The sequence below is a fragment of the Palaemon carinicauda genome, chromosome 4, assembly GCF_036898095.1.
Source record: "Palaemon carinicauda isolate YSFRI2023 chromosome 4, ASM3689809v2, whole genome shotgun sequence".
NCBI lineage: Eukaryota > Metazoa > Arthropoda > Malacostraca > Decapoda > Palaemonidae > Palaemon > Palaemon carinicauda.
Window position 1 is genome coordinate 177,462,879 of NC_090728.1, and position 7,500 is coordinate 177,470,378.

The 7,500-nt window shown below is 60.1% G+C and overlaps 1 protein-coding gene across 1 annotated transcript in view; it reads left to right on the forward strand.

Moving 5' to 3' along the window:
- Positions 1 to 7,500, forward strand: part of LOC137639767 (serrate RNA effector molecule homolog) — a 17,410-nt gene that overhangs the window by 1,205 nt on the left and 8,705 nt on the right. The gene's annotated exons all lie outside the window — the stretch shown is intronic.

Here is a 7,500-nt window from a genome sequence, read left to right on the forward strand (position 1 = left end):
AAGAAAGAAAAAAAAAACAAAAAAAGTTTAATTTCAGTTTATTTTGTGAGGGAAAGGAGATTCAGCCGAGTTTTGCCAGGACTAAACCTTCAGATAATTGTTTTTAGGCTTAAAGTTTTTTTCTTAGGTTTAAGGTTCTTTTTAGGCTTAAGGTTTTTTTTTTAGGCTTAAGGTTTTTTTTTAGGCTTAACGTTTTTTTTAGGCTTAAGGTTTTTTTGTAAGGCTTAAGGTTTTTTTTTAGGTTTAAGGTTCTTTTTTAGGCTTAAGGACTGGCTATGCAGGTGAAGAAACCCTGATAATGATGAATGAGCGTGTCTTGTTTGAGTGGGTAAAATGACGCTTGGCTTCACCGTCCGGCCTACAATGGCACTTGGCTTCACCGCCTGGGCCAAATGGCGCTTGGCTTCACCACCTGGCCCGCTTGGCTTCACTGCCCGGCCCAACAATGGCGCTTGGCTTCACCACGTGGCCTGCTTGGCTTCACCACCTGGCCTGCTTGGCTTCAATGCCCGGCCCAACAATGGCGCTTGGCTTCACCGCCTGGCCCGCTTGGCTTCATTGCGCGGCACAACAATGGTGCTTGGCTTCATTGCCTGGCCCGCTTGGCTTCATCGCCCGGCACAACAATGGCGCTTGGCTTCATTGCCCGGCACAACAATGGTGCTTGGCTTCATTGCCCGGCACAACAATGGTGCTTGGCTTCATTGCCTGGCCCGCTTGGCTTCATCGCCCGGCACAACAATGGCGCTTGGCTTCATCGCCCGGCACAAAAATGGCACTTGGCTTCATTGCCCGGCACAACAATGGTGCTTGGCTTCATTGCCTGGCCCGCTTGGCTTCATCGCCCGGCACAACAATGGCGCTTGGCTTCACCGCCTGGCCCGCTTGGCTTCATCGCCTGGCCTGCTTGGCTTCATTGCCCGGCACAACAATGGCGCTTGGCTTCATCGCTTGGGACAACAATGGTGTTTGGCTTCATTGCCTGGCCTGCTTGGCTTCATCGCCCGGCACAACAATGGCACTTGGCTTCATTGCCCGGCACAACAATGGTGCTTGGCTTCATTGCCTGGCCCGCTTGGCTTCATTGCCCGGCACAACAATGGCGCTTGGCTTCATTGCCCGGCACAACAATGGTGCTTGGCTTCATTGCCCGGCACAAAAATGGTGCTTGGCTTCATTGCCTGGCCCGCTTGGCTTCATCGCCCGGCACAACAATGGCGCTTGGCTTCATTGCCCGGCACAACAATGGCACTTGGCTTCATTGCCCGGCACAACAATGGTGCTTGGCTTCATTGCCTGGCCCGCTTGGCTTCATCGCCCGGCACAACAATGGCGCTTGGCTTCATCGCCCGGCACAACAATGGCGCTTGGCTTCATCGCCCGGCACAACAATGGCGCTTGGCTTCATTGCCTGGCCCGCTTGGCTACATTGCCCAGCACAATAATGGCGCTTGGCTTCACCGCCTGGCCTGCTTGGCTTCACCGCCTGGCCTGCTTGGCTTCAATGCCCGGCCCAACAATGGCGCTTGGCTTCACAGCCTGGCCCGCTTGGCTTCATCGCCCGGCACAACAATGGCGCTTGGCTTCACCGCCTGGCCCGCTTGGCTTCACCGCCTGGCCCGCTTGGCTTCACCGCCTGGCCCGCTTGGCTTCACCGCCTGGCCCGCTTGGCTTCACCGCCTGGCCCGCTTGGCTTCATCGCCCGGCACAACAATGGCTGCTTGGCTTCACCGCCTGGCCCGCTTGGCTTCATCGCTTGGCACAACAATGGCCCTTGGCTTCACCGCCTGGCCCGTGTGGCTTCATCACCCGGCACATCAATGGCGCTTGGCTTCATCGCCCGGCACAACAATGGTGCTTGGCTTCATTGCCTGGCCCGCTTGGCTTCATCGCCCGGCACAACAATGGCGCTTGGCTTCATTGCCTGGCCCGCTTGGCTTCATCGCCCGGCACAACAATGGCGCGTGGCTTCACCGCCCGACACAACAATGGTGCTTGGCTTCATTGCCTGGCCCGCTTGGCTTCATCGCCCGGCACAACAATGGCCCTTGGCTTCACCGCCTGGCCCGCGTGGCTTCATCACCTGGCACAACAATGGCGCTTGGCTTCATCGCCCGGCACAACAATGGTGCTTGGCTTCATTGCCTGGCCCGCTTGGCTTCATCGCCGGCACAACAATGGTGCTTGGCTTCACCGCCTGGCCCGCTTGGCTTTATCGACCGGTACAACAATGGCGCTTGGCTTCATTGCCTGGCCCGCTTGGCTTCATCGCCCGGCACAACAATGGCCCTTGGCTTCACCGCCTGGCCCGCATGGCTTCATCACCCGGCACAACAATGGTGCTAGGCTTCATTGCCTGGCCCGCTTGGCTTCATCGCCCGGCACAACAATGGCGCTTGGCTTCATTGCCTGGCCCGCTTGGCTTCATCGCCCGGCACAACAATGGCGCTTGGCTTCACAGCCTGGCCCGCTTGGCTTCATCGCCCGGCACAACAATGGCGCTTGGCTTCATTGCCTGGCCCGCTTGGCTTCATCGCCCGGCACAACAATGGCGCTTGGCTTCACCGCCTGGCCCGCTTGGCTTCATCGCTCGGCACAACAATGGTGCTTGGCTTCATCGCCTGGCCCGCATGGCTTCATCACCCGGCACAACAATGGTGCTTGGCTTCATTGCCTGGCCCGCTTGGCTTCATCGCCCGGCACAACAATGGCCCTTGGCTTCATCGCCTGGCCTGCATGGCTTCATCACCCGGCACAACAATGGTGCTTAGCTTCATTGCCTGGCCCGCTTGGCTTCATCGCCGGCACAACAATGGTGCTTGGCTTCACCGTCTGGCCCGCTTGGCTTTATCGACCGGTACAACAATGGCGCTTGGCTTCATTGCCTGGCCCGCTTGGCTTCATCGCCCGGCACAACAATGGCCCTTGGCTTCACCGCCTGGCCCGCATGGCTTCATCACCCGGCACAACAATGGTGCTAGGCTTCATTGCCTGGCCCGCTTGGCTTCATCGCCCGGCACAACAATGGCGCTTGGCTTCATTGCCTGGCCCGCTTGGCTTCATCGCCCGGCACAACAATGGCGCTTGGCTTCACAGCCTGGCCCGCTTGGCTTCATCGCCCGGCACAACAATGGCGCTTGGCTTCATTGCCTGGCCCGCTTGGCTTCATCGCCCGGCACAACAATGGCGCTTGGCTTCACCGCCTGGCCCGCTTGGCTTCATCGCCCGGCACAACAATGGCGCTTGGCTTCATTGCCTGGCCCGCTTGGCTTCATCGCCCGGCACAACAATGGCGCTTGGCTTCACCGCCTGGCCCGCTTGGCTTCATCGCCCGGCACAACAATGGCGCTTGGCTTCATTGCCTGGCCCGCTTGGCTTCATCGCCCGGCACAACAATGGCGCTTGGCTTCACCGCCTGGCCCGCTTGGCTTCACCGCCTGGCCCGCTTGGCTTCACCGCCTGGCCCGCTTGGCTTCATCGCCCGGCACAACAATGGCTGCTTGGCTTCACCGCCTGGCCCGCTTGGCTTCATCGCTTGGCACAACAAAGGCCCTTGGCTTCACCGCCTGGCCCGTGTGGCTTCATCACCCGGCACATCAATGGCGCTTGGCTTCATCGCCCGGCACAACAATGGTGCTTGGCTTCATTGCCTGGCCCGCTTGGCTTCATCGCCCGGCACAACAATGGCGCTTGGCTTCATTGCCTGGCCCGCTTGGCTTCATCGCCCGGCACATCAATGGCGCGTGGCTTCACCGCCCGACACAACAATGGTGCTTGGCTTCATTGCCTGGCCCGCTTGGCTTCATCGCCCGGCACAACAATGGCCCTTGGCTTCACCGCCTGGCCCGCGTGGCTTCATCACCTGGCACAACAATGGCGCTTGGCTTCATCGCCCGGCACAACAATGGTGCTTGGCTTCATTGCCTGGCCCGCTTGGCTTCATCGCCGGCACAACAATGGTGCTTGGCTTCACCGCCTGGCCCGCTTGGCTTTATCGACCGGTACAACAATGGCGCTTGGCTTCATTGCCTGGCCCGCTTGGCTTCATCGCCCGGCACAACAATGGCCCTTGGCTTCACCACCTGGCCCGCATGGCTTCACCGCCTGGCCCGCATGGCTTCATCACCCGGCACAACAATGGTGCTAGGCTTCATTGCCTGGCCCGCTTGGCTTCATCGCCCGGCACAACAATGGCGCTTGGCTTCATTGCCTGGCCCGCTTGGCTTCATCGCCCGGCACAACAATGGCGCTTGGCTTCACAGCCTGGCCCGCTTGGCTTCATCGCCCGGCACAACAATGGCGCTTGGCTTCATTGCCTGGCCCGCTTGGCTTCATCGCCCGGCACAACAATCGCGCTTGGCTTCACCGCCTGGCCCGCTTGGCTTCATCGCCCGGCACAACAATGGTGCTTGGCTTCACCGCCTGGCCCGCATGGCTTCATCACCCGGCACAACAATGGTGCTTGGCTTCATTGCCTGGCCCGCTTGGCTTCATCGCCCGGCACAACAATGGCGCTTGGCTTCACCGCCTGGCCCGCTTGGCTTCATCGCCCGGCACAACAATGGTGCTTGGCTTCACCGCCTGGCCCGCTTGGCTTCATCACCCGGCACAACAATGGCGCTTGGCTACATTGCCTGGCCCGCTTGGCTTCATCGCCCGGCACAACAATGGCGCTTGGCTTCACCGCCTGGCCCGCATGGCTTCATCACCCGGCACAACAATGGTGCTTGGCTTCATTGCCTGGCCCGCTTGGCTTCATCGCCCGGCACAACAATGGCGCTTGGCTTCACCGCCTGGCCCGCATGGCTTCATCACCCGGCACAACAATGGTGCTTGGCTTCATTACCTGGCCCGCTTGGCTTCATCGCCCGGCACAACAATGGTGCTTGGCTTCACCGCCTGGCCCGCATGGCTTCATCGCCCGGCACAACAATGGTGCTTGGCTTCATTGCCTGGCCCGCTTGGCTTCATCGCCCGGCACAACAATGGCGCTTGGCTTCACCGCCTGGCCCGCTTGGCTTCATCGCCCGGCACAACAATGGTGCTTGGCTTCACCGCCTGGCCCGCTTGGCTTCATCACCCGGCACAACAATGGTGCTTGGCTTCATTGCCTGGCCCGCATGGCTTCATCACCCGGCACAACAATGGTGCTTGGCTTCACCGCCTGGCCCGCTTGGCTTCATCACCCGGCACAACAATGGCGCTTGGCTTCATTGCCTGGCCCGCTTGGCTTCATCGCCCGGCACAACAATGGCGCGTGGCTTCACCGCCCGACACAACAATGGTGCTTGGCTTCATTGCCTGGCCCGCTTGGCTTCATCGCCCGGCACAACAATGGCCCTTGGCTTCACCGCCTGGCCCGCGTGGCTTCATCACCTGGCACAACAATAGCGCTTGGCTTCATCGCCCGGCACAACAATGGTGCTTGGCTTCATTGCCTGGCCCGCTTGGCTTCATCGCCGGCACAACAATGGTGCTTGGCTTCACCGCCTGGCCCGCTTGGCTTTATCGACCGGTACAACAATGGCGCTTGGCTTCATTGCCTGGCCCGCTTGGCTTCATCGCCCGGCACAACAATGGCCCTTGGCTTCACCGCCTGGCCCGCATGGCTTCATCACCCGGCACAACAATGGTGCTAGGCTTCATTGCCTGGCCCGCTTGGCTTCATCGCCCGGCACAACAATGGCGCTTGGCTTCATTGCCTGGCCCGCTTGGCTTCATCGCCCGGCACAACAATGGCGCTTGGCTTCACCGCCTGGCCCGCTTGGCTTCATCGCCCGGCACAACAATGGTGCTTGGCTTCACCGCCTGGCCCGCATGGCTTCATCACCCGGCACAACAATGGTGCTTGGCTTCATTGCCTGGCCCGCATGGCTTCATCACCCGGCACAACAATGGTGCTTGGCTTCACCGCCTGGCCCGCTTGGCTTCATCACCCGGCACAACAATGGTGCTTGGCTTCATTGCCTGGCCCGATTGGCTTCATCGCCCGGCACAAAAATGGCGCTTGGCTTCACCGCCCGGCACAACAATGGCGCTTGGCTTCACCGCCTGGCCCGCTTGGCTTCATCGCCCGGCACAACAATGGCGCTTGGCTTCACCGCCTGGCCCGCTTGGCTTCATCGCCCGGCACAACAATGGCGCTTGGCTTCACCGCCTGGCCCGCTTGGCTTCATCGCCCGGCACAACAATGGCCCTTGGCTTCACCGCCTGGCCCGCTTGGCTTTATCGCCCGGCACAACAATGGCGCTTGGCTTCATCGCCTGGCCCGCTTGGCTTCACCGCCTGGCCCAACAATAGCGCTTAGGATTGTTAAATTTATTTTTTCTTTTTTTTTTAGGCTTAAGGTTTTTTTTTTAGGCTTAAGGACTGGCTAAGCGTGAAAGAACAACTGTATAATGATGAATGAGCGCGTCCTGTTTGGGTTGGAAAAATGACGCTTGGCTTCACCACCTGGCCTGCTTGGTTTCACTGCCTCGCCTACAATGGCGCTTGGCTTCACCGCCTGGCCCGCTTGGCTTCACCGCACGGACCACATGGCTTAACCGCCCGGCCCACTTGGCTTCACCGCACGGACCACTTGGCTTAACCGCCCGGCCCAAACATGACGCTTGGCTTCACCCCCGGCCCAACAATGGCGCTTGGCTTCACTGCCTGGCCTACAATGGCGCTTGGCTTCACCGCCTGGCTGGCTTGGCTTCACCGCCTGGCTTACAATGGCACTTGGCTTCACAGCCCAACCCAACAATGGTGCTTGGCTTCACCGCCTGGCCCGCTTGGCTTCAGTGCCCGGCTTACAATAACGCTTGGTTTCACTGCCTGGCCCGCTTGGCTTCACCGCCCGGCAAAACAATGGTGCTTGGCTTCAACACCTGGCCTACAATGGCACTTGGCTTCACCGCCCGGCAAAACAATGGCACTTGGCTTCACTGATGGCCCGCTTGGCTTCACCGCCCGGCAAAACAATGACACTTGGCTTCACTGCCTGGCCCGCTTGGCTTCACCGCCCGGCAAAACAATGGTGCTTGGCTTCAACACCTGGCCTACAATGGCACTTGGCTTCACTGCCCGGCAAAACTATGGCACTTGGCTTCACCGCCCGGCAAAACAATGGCACTTGGCTTCACTGCCTGGCCCGCTTGGCTTCACCGCTCGGCAAAACAATGGCACTTGGCTTCACTGCCTGGCCCGCTTAGCTTCACCGCCCGGCTTACAATGGCGGTTGGCTTCACCACCTGGCCCGGTTGGCTTTACCGCCCAGCAAAACAATGGCGTTTGGCTTCACCACCTGCTCCGCTTGGCTTCACCGCCTGGGCAAAATGGCACTTGGCTTCACCACCTGGCCTGCTTGGCTTCACCGCCCGGCCCAACAATGGCTCTTGGCTTCACCGCCTGGCCCGCTTGGCTTCAGTGCCCAGCTTACAATGGTGCTTGGCTTCATAGCCCGGCTTACAATGGCGCTTGGCTTCACCACCGGCCCGCTTGGCTTCCCCGCCCGGC